Source organism: Crocuta crocuta, unplaced genomic scaffold (genome assembly GCF_008692635.1).
Source record: "Crocuta crocuta isolate KB4526 unplaced genomic scaffold, BGI_CrCroc_1.0 scaffold28, whole genome shotgun sequence".
Lineage (NCBI taxonomy): Eukaryota > Metazoa > Chordata > Mammalia > Carnivora > Hyaenidae > Crocuta > Crocuta crocuta.
The window spans coordinates 10579964-10596949 of NW_027533256.1; the positions used below are offsets into that span (position 1 = coordinate 10579964).

The 16986-nt window shown below is 37.3% G+C and overlaps 1 protein-coding gene across 1 annotated transcript in view; it reads left to right on the forward strand.

Annotated features, from left to right (window-relative positions):
• The window catches only part of ZFAND4 (zinc finger AN1-type containing 4), a 74766-nt gene that overhangs the window by 24501 nt on the left and 33279 nt on the right, over nucleotides 1–16986 (forward strand). The gene's annotated exons all lie outside the window — the stretch shown is intronic.

The following is a 16986-nucleotide window of genomic DNA, read 5'->3' on the forward strand; positions in this document are numbered from 1 at the left end:
GCGAGATCACAACCTAAGCGAAAGTCGGATGCTTAACCGACTAAGCCACCCAGGCGCCCCTAAAAATATTTATTTTTGAAAAAGAATATGAGTTAGGGAGGGGCAGAGAGAGGGGGAGACACAGAATCTGAAGCAGGTTCCAGGCTCTGAGCTGTCAGCAAAAGAGCCTGATGCCGGGCTTGAACTCACAAAACGTGAGTTTTTCATGGCCTGAGCTGAAATTGGATGCTTAACTGCCTGAGCCACCCAGGTGCCCCTAGTTAAGGTTTTCTTAATCACTGGCTCTTGCTAGAGGTTTTGGCTCTGATTGTTATGATTTTCTATATTCATCTGTCTGTCTCTCCAGTTTTGGGAATAGTGGTTTGCCCTGTGGCCTTATTTCTTTGAGAGATTCAGTAAGAGTTACTGAGTTTTTAGTTTCTTTAGCTTTGGATTTGTTGTTAGGATGGAGTGGTGACTTCCACGCTCATTACATGCTGGACCAAAAATCACAAGTCTGACTTGTTAGTGTAGGGTTTGCCTAATGATATTTTTTCTTATTTCCCTTATTCTTTCTGTATTTATGGCATTCTGCTGTAAGGAAATGTTACNCCACAAGATCATGGCCTGAGCTGAAATTGGATGCTTAACTGCCTGAGCCACCCAGGTGCCCCTAGTTAAGGTTTTCTTAATCACTGGCTCTTGCTAGAGGTTTTGGCTCTGATTGTTATGATTTTCTATATTCATCTGTCTGTCTCTCCAGTTTTGGGAATAGTGGTTTGCCCTGTGGCCTTATTTCTTTGAGAGATTCAGTAAGAGTTACTGAGTTTTTAGTTTCTTTAGCTTTGGATTTGTTGTTAGGATGGAGTGGTGACTTCCACGCTCATTACATGCTGGACCAAAAATCACAAGTCTGACTTGTTAGTGTAGGGTTTGCCTAATGATATTTTTTCTTATTTCCCTTATTCTTTCTGTATTTATGGCATTCTGCTGTAAGGAAATGTTACCTGTTTATCTAATCTATTAGCTATATCAGCATGGACTCCTGGGTATTTGTTTTTATTCTGTCGATTATAACTTGTTACTGTCGTTAATTTTCTTGCTGAAATTGCTCCAAATTTGATTGTCAGGAGTACCTCCAAATTAGTTTTTATGCCCTTTTGAAATGTCTCCATCATTTTATAAACATATCCTTGCCTTGCCTGGCACCATGAGATATCCCAGGTTCATGTTGTATTTTCTCTGTCTCAATCCTGGGATCAGCCATTTCTCCAAAGTTACTTTCATATGAATGGTATTTAGGAACCAAGGTTAAAATGCTACGTGTGCTTATTACTACTGGGGTGTCATTGCTTTTAGGCCATCTTAACAGACAGAGATAGGAAATATGTATATTTACTACACACATATACACACAAATTTATCCAAATTTATATGTTAAAAACCGTGAATTCATACACATACCCCCAATGCCAGTTTATCACCACAGTGTTCATTCTAGCTGATTCCTTTTCCACTTTAACTTCTTACTGTCACAGTAAGAAATTTGCTTTAAATTATTCATTATCTATCTACTTATTTGCTCAAACTTGCTGTATACACAGAGTAGTTTAGAGTCACTAACCCATATCTCTGTGATAAACAAACTTACAACCTAGAGTGTAAATTTGAATGTAGTTCTTTTTGTCTTTAGCCTATGGTGTGTGATCAAAATACTGTTTTCTAGAGTTACTGAGATTAGTTTTTTCTTCCCACATCTTTGTTTGTAATAGTTGTATTCATTTGTTATTCTTTGTTTTATTTTGATGTTTCTGCACATCCTGAATGATTTTAATTATTAATTTGAGACGAGGGTGAGTTGATGTGAGTCATCGACATGCTTCTAAGACTCAGAGGGATACAAAAATTTTAGAAGTGTTGTTACCCTCCATCTCCACTGTTTGTTTACTTTGACACATTCTTTCCACCCCATCCTACCCATCCACTGTGGATAACCAGTCTTATTAGTTTCTGATTTATTGTTTCTGTTTTTACTTTAAAAAGTATATTTTCAGGGGCGCTGTGTGGGTCAGTTGGTTAAATGTTCCACTTCGGCTCAGGTCATGATCTCATGGTTGGTGGGTTTGAGCCCCACATCGGGTTCTGTGCTGACAGCTCAGAGCCTGGAGCCTGGTTCTGATTTTGTGTCTTCCTCTCTCTCTGTCCCTTCCCCACTTGTGTGCTCTCTCTCTCTCTCAAGAAAAAATAATAAAAAACATTTTTAAAAGTATATTTTAATATATTCTTTCTAATATGAATGGTAACATACTATGGGCAATCTTTTGTATTTTGCTTTTTATACTTAGTAATCTATGCCAGATATCACTCCAAATCTGTTCATAGAAGTGTTTCTCATTCACTTTTTTTTATAGTATTTTTTTCTTTACATCTGTATAGTGCTCCACTGTGTGAATATACTATAGTTTTTTCAACCACTTTTCTATTAAATGGTATCTAGGTTTCCAGTAATTTCCTATTTTTAATGGCTCTACAGCGGATAACCTTGTGCATATATATTTTTGTATGTTGTAGGTGTATCTTCAGGGTAGATTACTAAAATTGTGATTGCTGGGCCCAGAGGTAAGTGCATATGTAGTTTTGTTAGGTATTGTAAAATTCCTCTCCAGAATAGTTGTACCAGTTTGTATTCCCACAGCAACATGTGAAAATGTCTACTTAACAATAGCCTTGCCAACAGAAAATGTTGTCATATTAAAATTTTTGCCAATTGGATGTGTTGTTTTAACTTGCTCTTCTCTATGAGTGAAATGGAACTTTTATTTATATGTTTGGGGCTATTTTTACACCTTTTATGGTAAATTGCCCATAAAAATTCATGTCTTTTGCCCATTTTTCTTTTGGGTTTTGGTCCTTGTCCCACAGTTGTTAAAAGTTCATTATATATTAGGGATATTAATTTTATGTTTTTGGTATATGTTACACGTATTCTTCTCTAATTTGTCAGGGTTCTTTTTGACTTTTTTAATGCTGGTTTCTTTTTCATGCAGTTAAAAAATTTTGTATGTGAAAAAATTTATCAATCTTTTATTATCTCTGCATTTTGAGTCATAATTAGAATAAACATTTCTTTGCACTGCAGTTAAAGAGCAGTCCGTCTCTGTTTTCTTTTAGTATGTATGTAGTCCAGTTTTTACATTTGTATCTTTAATCCATTTGGAGTTTATTCCTTTTTTTTTAGTTTATTCTTATATATAGCATTTGATATGAATCTAATTTTCTTTTTCCAAACAACTACCCAGTTATTTCAGCACTATTTATTTTAAAAGTCCATTTTTGGCTCAGTGATTTGGGATGACACCGTTTTCATCTATAGTTGGGTCTGTTTCTGGGCTTTCTGTGTGTCAAGTTCACAGTTTTGTTTTTTTAAGTTTATTTATTTTAAGAGAGACAGAGACTGCACAAGTGGCAAGTTGTTGGGGGTGCAGGGAAAGAGGCATAGAAAGAATCTCAAACAGGCTCTGCACTGCCAGTACAGAGCCCAATGCAGGGCTTAAATTCATGAAACTGTGAGATCATGACCTGAGCTGAAACCAAGAGTTGGATGCTCAACTGACTAAGCCACTCAGGCCCTCCTAGGTTCACACTTAATTGCAGAGACTTTATAGTATGTTTTCATGTCTGGTAGAGCCAGTACTCATTGATTTTCTTTTTTTTTTTTTTTCTGGCTATTGCATGTTTGTTTTTTCTTTAATTTTAGTGTTGCCTTGTCTCATGCTTTTAAAGAAATTGGTAGTTTTAGAGTGATTCCATTAAAATTATAAATTCGCTTAGGTAGAAATGACATTTTTATAGTGTTGAGTTATTCTATCTAAAAACAGCCTTCTTTTTCTGTTTTGTTCAAGGCTACTTTTTTTTTCTACAGGCATTTATACAATATTTAAATATATGTAAATGAAATATATATTTCAGGCACTGTTTGAAATCCTTTACAATATTGATCTATTTTATCTGTGTTTTTTTTTAAATATTTATTTATTTTGTGAGACAGAGCAAGCAAGCAGAGGAGGTGCAGAGAGAGGGAGAGAGAGAATTCCAAGCAGGCTCCACACTGTCAGTACTGAGTCTGATGCCAGACTCAAACCCACCAATGGGAAATCATGACCTGAGCTGAAACCAAGAATCAGATGCTTACCTGACTGAGCCACCCAGGCACCCCTATTTTATCTGTTTTTTAATCATTATGTTACAGATGAGGTAAATGAGACACAGGGATTTATCATTCACCCAGAATCGTACAGTGAGTTGCAGGGACAGATCTGATCTGTGTACTTCAGCTGCAGTTGAAGTCTACTTTTATGTCTTTCAGGAATGTTTTAAAATTTTCATTGTAGAGGTTTTTACTTATTAAGTTTACTCTAAGTACTTAATAACCTTTAAATCTTTATTGTTGTTATAAGTGGAATTTTCTTTACCCTTGAGTCCTTTAATGAAGACACTGGGTGACTTCCAGTGCTATGTTGAAGTAAAGTGGTGAGGGTGGACGTCTTGTCTTATTCCTGATCTTAGAGGAAAAACTCAAGTTTTTTACGATTGAATATGGCCTTTGCTGTGAGTTTTTCATATATGGCCTTTATTATGTTGAGGTATGTTCCTTCTGGAGGGCTGCCTGGGTGACTCAGTTGAGCATCTGACTCTTGACTTCAGCTTGGGTCATGGTCTCATGGTTTGTGGGTTCAAGCCCCGCATTGGGCTCTGCACTGGCTTCATGGAGCCTGCTTGAGATTCTCTCTCTCTCTCTCTCTCTCTCACCCACCTCCATCTTTCCCTTTCTCCCACTCTCCCACTCTCTCTCCCTTCCCCTGCTGGTGCTCTTTCTTTCTCTCTCTCTCAAATAAATAAACTTAATAATAAAAAAATGTTTAAACTTACTTTGTTGAGAGTTTTTATCATGAATGATTTTTGTACTTAGTCATATGCTCTTACTGGATCTAGCGAGACAATCATGTGGTTTTTATCCTTTCTCTTGTTATTGTAGTGTATCATTTTGATTGATTTGTGCATATTGAACTACCCGTGCATCCCAGAAATAAATCCCACTTGATTGTGATGAATGATTTTTTAAAAAGTATTGTTGGATTTGGTTTGCTAATGTTTTATTGAGGATTTTTGCATCTGTGTAGATGTAGATGTAGAGATACTGGCCTGTAGTTTTCTTTTTTCATAGAATCTTTATCTGGTGTTGGTATCAGTGTAATGCTGACCTTGTAGAATGTATTTGGAAGCTGTTCTTTTCTGTTTTTTGGGGGAATAGTTTGAGAAGAGTAGGTATTAACTCTGTTTTAAATGTTTAGCAGAATTCACCTGTGAAGTGATCTGGTCCTGGACTTTTGTTGTTGGGAGTTATCAGTTTTTTAATTAAAACATTTTTTTAAGTTTATTTGTTTTGAGAGAGAGAGGGAGAGAGAGAACCAGTGGGGAAAGGTCGGGGGTGGGGATGGGCGGTGACAGAGGATCCAAAGCAGGCTCTGTGCTGAATGCAGTGAGCCCCATGTGGGGCCCAAACTCACAAACTGTGAGATCATGACCAGAGCTGAAGTTGGACGCTTAACTGACTGAACCACCCAGGTGCCCCTGTAGGGAGGTTTTTAATTACTGATTCAATTTCATTGCTAGTCTGTTCAGATTTTCTGTTTCTTCCTGATTTAGTTTTGGAAGGTTATGTATTTCTAGGAATTTATCCATTTTTGTAGGTTGTCCAATTTGTTGGCATATAATTTTTCATAATCTCTTATAATCTTTTGTATTTCTTGGGTGTGGGTTGTTATTTTTCCTCCTCCTTTTCTGGTTTTACTTATTTGAGTTCTCTCTTTTGTTGATCTTTTCAAAGAAAGAGCTCTTGATTTCATTGATCTATCTTTTTTTTTTAAATTTTCTCTTTGATTTCTTGGTTGACCCATTCATGTTTAGTAGCATATTACTTACCCTCCATGTATTTGTGGTCTTTTCAGATTAAAAAAAATTTTTTTAATGTTTATTTATTTTTGAGAGAGAGAGGCAGAGTGTGAGTGGGGGAGGGCAAAGAGAGGAAGACACAGAATCTGAAGCAGGCTCTAGGCTCTGAGCTGTCAGCACAGTCTGTTGCAGGGCTCAAACTCACAAACTGTGAGATCATGACCTAAACTGAAGTTGGATACTTAACCAACTAAGCCACCTAGGTGCCCATTAAAACTTTTTTTTAATGTTTATTTAATTTTGAGAGAGAGCGAGAGAGTGAACGAGCAATCAGGGGAGAGGCAGAGAGAGAGGGAGACAGAATCTGAAGCAGGCTCCAGGCTCTGAGCTGTCAACACATAGCCCGTTGCAGGGCTTGAACCTGCGAACCACAAGATCATGACCTGAGGTGAAGTCGGGCACTTAACCAATTGAGCCACCCAGGTGCCCCTCCAGATTTTTTTCTTGTGGTTGATTCCTAGTTTCATCCTGTTATGCTTGGAAAAGATGCATGATATGATTTCAGATTTTTTAAATTTATTGAGACTTATTTTGTGGCCTATAAGGTGACCTGGGGAATGTTCCATGTATGCTTAAAAGAATGTTGATTCTGCTGGTTTTGGATGGAATGTTCTGAATATATTTATTTAGTCTTTCTGGCCCAATGTGTCATTCAAAGCCACTGTTTACTTACTGTTTTTCTGTCTGGATGCTCTATCCATTGATGTGAGAGGGGTGTTAAAGTCCCCTACTGTTATTGTATTATTGTCAATTTCTTCCTTTATGTCTGTTAGTAGTTGCTGTATGTATTTAGGTGCATTCATATTGGGTGCATAATTATTTACAACTGTTATATCCTCTTAGTTTCTCTTTTTATCATTACGTAGTGCCCTTCTTTGTCTATTGTTACAGTCTTTAAAATAAAGTTTATTTTGGTTGATATAAGCATTGCTACCTGGCTTTCTTTTCACTTCTGTTTCCATGATAAATATTTTTCCATCTCTTCACTTTCAATCTGCATGTGTCTTTAGTCTCTAGTTGACAGCACATAGATGGATGTTGCTTTGTTATTCATTTAATCACCTTATGTCTTTTTTTTTTTTTTAAGTTTGTTTATTTTGAGACAGATAGAGAGCACAAGTTGGGGAGGGACAGAGAGGGAGAGACAGAATACTAAGCAGGCTCTGCACTGTCAGTGAAGAGCCTGATGCAGGGCTCAAACTCACAAACTATGAGATCATGATCTGACCAAAAGCCAAGAGTCAGACGCTTAATGGACTTAGTCATCCAGGTACCCCCATACCTTTCTTTTCTTGCTCTCTGTAGTTCCATGGCTTTCTATAGTGATGTGCTTAGATTTCTTTCTCTTTATTGTTTGCATTTATATTGCAGGTTTTTGATTGTGGTTACCATTAGGCCCATATATAACATCTTACACATATAGTAGTCTATATTAAGTTGATGGTCACTTAAGTTTGAGCCAATTTTATTTTATTTTAATATTTTTATTTATTTCTAGGAGAGAGAGAGAGAGAGAGAGAGCGTGAGCAGGGGAGGGTCAGACAGAGAGGGAGACACAGACTCTGAAACAGGCTCCAGGCTCAGAGCTGGCAGTCAGCACAGAGCCCGACGTGGGGCTCGAACCCACGAACCGCGAGATCATGACCTAAGTGAAAGTCGGACACTTAACCGACTAAGCCACCCAGGCGCCCCAAGTTTGAACCAATTTTAAAAGTACTAAACTTTTAGTCCCCCTCCGTTTATGTATATGATTCCATACTTTACATCCTTTTATTTTGTGAATCCCTTGACTTCCATATATAATTGATTCTACTTGTTTTGCGCTTTTACCACCTTACTGGTTTTATAACTGATTAATCCCCTACTGTTATTATGGTTGTATTTACCTGTGAAATTTTTTCCTGTCATAATTTTCTCATTCCGAATTATGTCCTTTTCTTTCCACTCAAAGAATATATCTCTGTTTTTTGCAAAGGTGATTTAGTGGTGATGAACTCCTTTAACTTTGTCTAGAAAACTCTTTCTCTCTCCTGTTCTTAATGATAGCCTTGCTAGGTAGGGTGTTGTTGATTGTAGGTTTTCTCCCTTCAGCACTTTGACTATGCCATGGCTTGCAGTTTCTGCTGAAAAATCAGCTGATAGCTTTGTGGGGGTTCCCTTGTATGTAACTGTTTTTTCTTTTTGCCTTTAAATTCCTTCCTTTATCAGTAATTGCCATTTTAGTAACTATGTGTCTTGGTGTGGACCACCTTGGGTTGATTTTTGGGGGAGCTCTCTGTGTCTCCTTGATTTGGAGGTCTATTTCTACTCCAGATTAGGGAACTTTTCACCTATTTTTTCAGACAGATTTCTGCCCTCTTTTCTCTCTTTTCTCCTTATGGGATCCCTATAACATGAATGTTACTATTATTACACTTAATGATGTCACTGAGTTTTCTTAACCTATTCTCATTTTTTATTATTCTTTTTTCCCCTACTATTCAGCTTGGTTGCTTTCTATTACACTGCCTTCCAGCTTGTTGATCTGTTCCTCTGCCTCCTCTAATCTACTATTGATTCCTCTATTGTATTTTTAGTATCAGTTACGGAGTTTTTCATCTTTGATTGGTTCTTTTTATATTTTTTTATCTCTTTGTTCAAGGTCTCACTAAGATCCTCCATTTTTTTCTCAAGTCCAGTAAGTGTCTTCATGGCAATTAAATTGAATTCCCTATCAGGCATATTGCTTATCTCTGTTTCATGGAGCTCTCTTGCTATGGCTGTCCTGTCCTTTCATTTGGCACATGTTCTCCTGTTTCCTCATTTGTCCAATTCTCTGTGTTTGTTGAGAGTTGGTTACGTCTCCTGATCTTGAAAGTAGTAGTCCTGTGAAGAAGTCCTATAGTGCCCTATAGCACAGTGTCCCGTGATCACCAGAGCAGATGCTGCAGGGATATCATCTGTGTGGGTTGCCTGTGCCCTCCTGTTGTAGCTGAGGCTCACTCAGTCCAGTTAGCTACAATGGCCCATTTTCCCCTTTGTGGACAGAGTTTGGTCCCTTTGCTATTCAGGGACCAGAATGGGGCCACCATTAGCTTGTAGTTGGGTAGTGTCAGCAGTCAGACCAGATGCCTGCCCCTTTACTGTGGCTGCAGTAGCACTGCTGGGCAGGGATGAGACCCTTCCTGTGTTGTCTCCAGAAGCTTTTGTTGGTGAGTGGGGCCTGCAGACAAACTTGATGTCTTATCTCTGTCTATCTGTTGGGGCTGTAGTACCTCCAAACTGCAGTGCTTTCTCCCTGTGCTGCCCCCGAGAGCCTTTTTGTTGGTAGGCAGCACCGCCAGTCAGATCAGATACCTGTCTCCATGTTATCTCCTGGAGCTGTAGATGCACTGATCAGCAAGGCACTCTGCACTGCCAGTCATAAGGTTCAGCTGCTGGGGCTGCAGGTATGTTCAGTTGGCTATCTTTCCTTCTCCCCAGGGCAAGAGTCACTTTGGATTTATGCCAGTCCCTGGCAGGGCTGCTTGCAGGATGAGACACAACAGGAGTGCCTTTGGAGGGACTCTTGCCTAGTGGGGTAGGTTGGATGAGGTGGATCCACAGGAAACTTGCATAATATTAGCAAGTTAGATGGATAGTGTTGCCACTGGTTCCCGCACATATCTGGCTATGTAGGCCAAGGAAGGGGAAGAGAAATGGTCCTAGCCAATTCTTTTGTTCTTATCCTAAAGATCCCTGCTCCTCTAGCATGTGGTCTGGGATTAATAAATAAATCTCCTCCATGTATACTCCAGGCACTAAAAATAATTTTAATGTTTGTTTATTTCTGAGATAGAGAGAGTGCACATGAGAGCTAGCTAGCTAGCAGGAGAGGGGCAGAAAGAGAGGGAGACATAGAATCCAAGGCAGGCTCCAGACTCAGAGCTGTTAGCATGGAGCCCTATGTGGGGCTTGGACCCATGAACCACAAGATCATGACCTGAGCCGAAGTTGGAACTGACTTGAGCCATCCAGGCACCCCACCCCAGGCACTTTTCAAACTCTTTTTATATTGCATCTCTGAGATTTCATGTTACACTGTCTCTTTAAGGGTGGGGATTCAGTTTTTTTTATTCCCCTCCAGCTTTCCCAGAGCTGAGCCTGCTGAAATTTTAAAGTACCTGGTGTTAAGCCCCAGTGGTTGTAAAAAAAAAAACAACAACAACTCACGAAGTTAAGCCCCACTGTCTTTCAAAGCCAAATGTTATAGAAATTTGTCTTCTTAGTGTAGATTACTGTGCCTGGGGTACCTGGTATGGAGTCTGCTTCTCTTCCTTCTCTGTGCTTGTGGTGTCCTTCCCCTTTATCGTCTCCTCAGGAGTTTGGTACTCCACTACGTCTTTGCTTTTCCTATGTTTTTTGATATGGCTTCCTCTCTTCCAGTAACTGAAGTCTGTTCTGCCAGTCTTGAGATTGTTCTCTGGGTTGGTTGCACTGATGTGGTGGTTATCTAGGTGTGTCTGTGGAGCAAGGTGAATTTAGGATTTTCCTAACCAGCCAGTCATCTTTACAGAAGTCTTCAGGATTTCCTTCTTTTTTAAGGCTCAGTAATATTCCATTGTAAGTTTATACCACATTTTCTTCATCTCTTCATCTGTTGGTAAACATTTAGGTTGCTTCCATTTCTTGGTTATTATGAATAATGCTGCATTGAACATGAATGTGCATTATCTCTTCCAGATCCTGATATCTTTTGAATATATACCCAGAAGTGGAATTAATGGATCATATGGTAATTCTGTTCTTAATGTTTTGAGGATCCTCCATACTGTTTTCTATCACAGCTGCACAATTTTATGTTCCCACCAGTAGTGCACAAGGCTCTAGTGCAGATTTCTCCACATCCTTGCCAACATGCTATTTTGTTTTATTTATTTATTTTTTGGACATCTTAAGGGGTGTCATGTCATACTCTGGTTTTGATTTGCAGTTCCCTGATGATTAGTGATGTTGACCATCTTTTCATGTGCTTATTGTCCTTATCCCTATGTATTTTTTAGAGAAATGTCTATTCAAGTCCTTTGCTCATTTTATTTATTTTGTTTTTTTTTAAATATTTTTATTTCTAGGAGAGAGAGAGAGAGAGAGAGAGAGAGAGACAGCGTGAGCAGGGGAGGGTCAGAGAGAGAGGGAGATACAGATTCCGAAATAGGCTCCAGGCTCCGAGCTGGCAGTCAGCACAGAGCCCGACGCGGGGCTCGAACCCACGAACCGCGAGATCATGACCTAAGCGAAAGTCGGACGCTTAACCGACTAAGCCACCCAGGCGCCCCGGTTTGCTCATTTTAAAGTCAGATTATTTTTGTTGTTGTTGGGTCCAGTCTATATAAGTTGTTTGATTTTTTTTCATGTAACTCTTGAGGATTTTTTCTTTATTATTGAAATTGAATAGTTTTATTACTAGGATAGTTAAGTCTTGGGCTTAATAATTCTGGGTTAATAATCCCAGATAACTGTTGGGTCCTTTCCGTTTGTAGATTCAGATTTTTTTCTGTTTCTGGAAGCTTTTTAGGATTATTGTTCTCAGTATTAGTTCTGTTCCATTGTTTTTTCTTTTTTTTTGGATTTTGATAATATGAATATTATTCCTTTTTGGCCTGTCTTCCATTTCCACTACTTTCTCTCTGACCCTTCTTCCTTCTTTTTGTCCTTCTCACCCTCTTGGTTGTTTTTTTTGTCTTGTCCTTTACTAAATATGTATTTAAGTCTATTATCTCTTGGTATCTTGTAATTTAATCTTTCTGGTGATTTTGAGGTGATTTTGTCCTTTTCCTCCATTTCTGAATCTAGTCTGCTTTTTTTCAGTTTCATCCTTTTTTTTTTTGTTTTTTGTTTTAGACATTTTCTGTTCTTAATACTTTTAATTTAATATATTTTTTTAATTTTAATTTTTTTTTTTTCTGAGAGAGAGAGAGAGACAGCATGAGCAGGGGATGGTCAGAGAGAGAGGGAGCTACAGAATCTGAAACAGGCTCCAGGCTCTGAGCTAGTTGTCAGCACAGAGCCTGATGCGGGTCTCGGACCCACAAACTATGAGATCATAACCTGAGCTGAAGTTGGACGCTTACCTGACTGAGCCACCCAGGTGCCCCCTGTTCTTAATTTTTGAAGTTCTGATTCAAAATGCTCTTTCATATCTTCAAATGCTTAAGTCTGTTTAACTCTGTTGTAGGTGAGTTTTCTTCTCCTTTGTAGTTATTTTTCTGGGTAAAATTTACTTTTGTTGATAGGTTTGGAATAAAATTAGAAATTAAAATTATATGTTTATTTAATGTATAAGTATATTATATATTTACATAATGCATACTATATTTGTGTGTTGTACAACTTAGTGATAAAATTAAAAATTCTGATTATTATATAACTTAATTATTATTATCATTAACTCTGGATTTATTAGTTTTTCTCTTGTTGGATTTTGTGGTATGGAGTGTTTCATAGATACTGTTTAATGGTGCTCTCTTCTGTCAGTACAGCAATGTCCAGATATTTTAGTAGATGTTTTATGTTCTGTGCTGATGTGAGTTGGAGGGAGTTAAGAGTTTTCCAGTTTTGTGGTTCTTTTTTGTCTTGCAGGACTCTTAAGTTTTTACCACTTGCTCCTTCCCCACCCTCTTGTCTGCCCCTTACCACTGAATTACTGAAAGACACTCTTACTCTTGTTTTTCTTGCCTCTCACAGAAGCTTCTTCAAATTGCTTGGCTCTAAAGTCCCATCCTTATAGTCAGTGTTCTGATCTACCCGAGTTCTTTTTGTAGACTTTTCAGTCTTAGAATGGTTTCTTCTTCCTCATTGTGATTTATACTGGTCTTAATGTACTGTCACTAGTTTCCATCTATGTCTTCTATAAAATTTTTCTCAGTCAGCCCTGCAGGGGCAGGAGCATGACACTTCACTCATTAGGATTGGGTGATTGCCCCCTTTGATTCCCATTTATTTTGAAATTTGGACATTTTCTATCTTCAAGATAGGAGAGCAAAGGGCATGGCTTTTGTAGAATCATTTCCTTTCTTGTTCTGTATTGTTTTGGGAGAAAATATTGGGAGATAGGAGCTAGGGTCCACTAGTGTCTTTAATTATCCATAAGTCCTATTGATTCTAGTTTGTTTTCCAAATACAGATATGACTATGTTCTCAACCACATAGTATCTGCATGAAAATTCTAAAAAAATAAAAAATAAAAAATAACACGACTAAAGAAACATGTTTGACTCATTAGGGATTAGATGAGGTCATGGGAGTACCCTGTGATGGGAATAGTGCCCTTATAAGAAGAGACACAAGTGAGCTCCCTTTCTGGTTGTGCACACTCACAAAGAAGTTATATGAGTACACAGGAAGCCAAGAGAAGAGATCTTAAAATGAAACCTACTTTGCCAGAACCTTGATCTTGGCTTCCCAACCTCCATAACCATGAGAAGTAAATTTCTGTTGTTTAAGCCACCCAATCTGTGGTATTTTGTTAGAACAACCCAAGCAGATCAATACACAGGCATATACACACATTTGCAGATATGCTCACACTCATATATCCCTTCTCACAGGTTTATTTATAATAGTGAACAGTTGGATAGGTGGAAATATCTCTTATTAGGGGCCTGGGTAAATAAGTTATAACAGAAAAATATTGGAGTACCCTTCAGTCATTAAACATAATGTATGTTTTTATTTATTGATGTGAAAAATGCACATAATAAGTGAAAAAAGCAGTTTATGATACAGCTCACAAAATTTGTTCCATTTCTAGTAAAAAAAAATTTTTTTAAAGGAAATATACCCAAAATGTTAAGAATAGATTCTACTGGGTTTAGGATTACATGTAGTTTTTATTTTCTTTTATGTATTTCTGTGCTGTCTACTCTTCACAAATGACTATTATTTGTATAATAAACATATTTTAATTTGTAAAATGTTTTAGAACAATGAGTAGAAAATTTTTATATATGTAATCTTTTTTTTAGGAATACATGTTTTATAGTAATTCTGGATTTAGTTGTATAAGAAATAAGAGTTGAGGTTTGAAGAGTTGAAGTTTAAAGGCAAACCTTAAATAGGGTTGCCAGGTTTTTATTTATTAAATCTGGCATCACTATCTTATTTTTTTATTTATTAAAAAAATTTTTTTTACATTTATTTATTTTTGGGAGACAGAGTACGAGCATGAGCGGGGGAGGGGCAGAGAGAGAATGAGACACAGAATCTGAAACAGGCTCCAGGCTCTAAGCAAGCATTCAGCACAGAGTCCAACGTGGGGCTCAAACCCACGAACCATGAGGTCATGACATGGGCCGAAGTTAGATGCTCAACCAGCTGAGCCACTCAGGCGCCCTGGCAGCACTATCTTAAAGCAAAGTTGGTTCGCTCTGTATATTTGAGATTTTTAATGTGTGTGTGTTAGAAAGAACCCTAGTGGGTTTTTTTTACTTTTTTAATTTTTTTTTTAAAGTTTATTTATTTTGAGAGAGAGAGAGTGAGAACACATGCAGGGAGGGGCAGAGAGAGGGAGAGAGAGAGGATCCCAAGCAGACTCTGCATTGTCAGTGTGGAGGCCAGTACAGGGCTCGAACTCAACAAACCATGAGATCATGACCTGAGCCAAAATCAAGAGCCAGCTACTTAACCAACAGAGCCACCCAGGCGCGCCAAGAATCCTAGTGTTTTTTAATGTGCAAGAGAGGACACTGAGGCTCACAGAGGTTGATATTCTCCTCAAAGTCATCTAGCAACTCAAGTAGCCATTAGGATCACAACTCAGTTTTGGATGCTTCTTTCACACTGTCTTGCCTGCCTGCCATCCTTTTATTTGTTTTAGCCTGATAAATCTTGGCTCAGTTCATTTAAAGTGTTTGTAGGAGTTGTGCCTAAGCAGTGTTATCACGTTGTCTTTAATCAGTTCTAAAGTTCCCATTAGAAAATAATACCATGTGATATGTGTTGAATGTAAACAGTGTAGTACCTGGCCAAATTGCTTCATCTAGTTATGCTGTAGAATTCCTATGGTTTTGATTGAAAAGTAGACCTAGGCAAATTTCCAATTTGTTTAAAACATTAAAATACTTATAGTGTGAAATAATTTCTAGTTTATAAGTCTTTCCTTAACTGACATTCATTTTTAGGTGGAAGAAAAAGAAGTAAACTTTCATTTGAGAAATATATTTATATCCTTCTCCTGAAGGGTCCCCCCCTTCTGTGGACTGTATTCCATAAGGATCTTTTAGAACATTTGGTAAACATTTAATAGATATAGATACCAGGCCTTCTAATAGGCAACACTACTGAAATATCACCAGACAGCGACTTTTGCCTTATGAAAGTTGATTTTTTAGAAACTGATTAGTATAAAGGATAAGAGTACAGTTTCTGGAGTTGGCCTTCAAGGGGCTTCCCATCTCTAATCCACCTACTCTGTGTGTCAGTTTCTCAATACTTCAGTTTTATAATCTGTGAAATGAACATAATATCGATGCCACTTCACAAGATAGTGGTTGGAGTTACATTATGGTAATATAGGTCAAGCACTTTTAATAATGCTTAGCTTATAATAAGTATAGCATACATACCACTGTTATTATTTTAGTCAAGTTTTAGTATCATAAGAAAAAGTAATTTGAGAAGACAGTATATGAGGTATTAAAAAATGATTTTCATCAATACCTACTAAATGTTCTATTGAGTAGATAATACTCTCTGGCTAGAATGGTACAGATAATCATTGGATGTTTAAATTTGTACTTTGCAAAAAACAAAAATGGTTAATTATGCTAGAGTATGGAATCTTCTTTAATATTTCTTTAGCATAACAGAAATGCAAATAAGCTCTCTTGTAGACTATAATTTTTAGCATTCAAGATTGTCTACAGCATACTTTTTTTTTTCAATGTTGAATTATTCTGTAATTAGTGTTCAGGGTCTACAAAAGAACATGTTAATATACAATCACATATAAACACTGAAGTGGAAGGAATTTTCTAATGTATTAATGTTTATTGGAAATTATATTTTCTGCCCTTTTTCAATATCATTGACTTTTCCATTTAGAAGACATATGGAAGATGCCATGTTAATCACTAAATAATGTTACTCTGGGAACACATTAGGAATATGACTCACCCTCACCCATAACTAAATGAAGATTGTACTTCATACCATTAACAAACATAAACTAAACTAAATTAGTTTAATTTAGTAAGCTAAATTAAATGTTTTGTATTTTTAAACATAGATACAATTGACATACTATTTTCAGGTAAACAACATAGTGATTCAATATTTGTATTGCAAAGTGATCACTGTAATGAGTCTTGTTAACATCCATCACCATACTTAGTTACAAGAAAAGTTTTTTCTTGTGATGAAAACTTCTAAGGTTTACTCTCTTAGCAACTTTTAGGTATACAATACAATATATTAACTAGAGTCCCTATGTTATACATTATTTTATATGTTTTATAACCTAAACATTTTATAGATGAGAGTTTGTACATTTTAACCCCTTTCGCCATTTCACGCCCCCATAATATACTTTGAACAAACTGCACATAAATGAATGAAGGCTGTACTTTGGAACATTAACAACTATTTTCTTCTTCTTCTTCTTCTTTTTTTTTTTTGAGAGAGAGTACGAGTAGGGGAGGGGCAGCAGAAGGAGAGGGAGAGAGAGAATCTTAAGCAGACTCCACATGCTCCCAATGCAGAGCTCAATCTCACAACCATGATATCATGACCTGAGCTGAAATCAAGAGTTGGATGCTAAACCGACTGAGCTACCCAGGTGCCCCTAGGCCTTAAATCTTAAACTCTTCAGGGCTAATTTAATGATACTTATTTTTTAATGGGCTCCCTAATGTTATACTTTGACTCAAGGATAGAGAGTTATTAAAACATACTGTTCTAAAGTGAGTGGATTGGACTCTATCTACTTTTAGCCATTCTCTCGATTTTAGCTAAGCACCTAGCATTCAGTCTAGAAGTGTT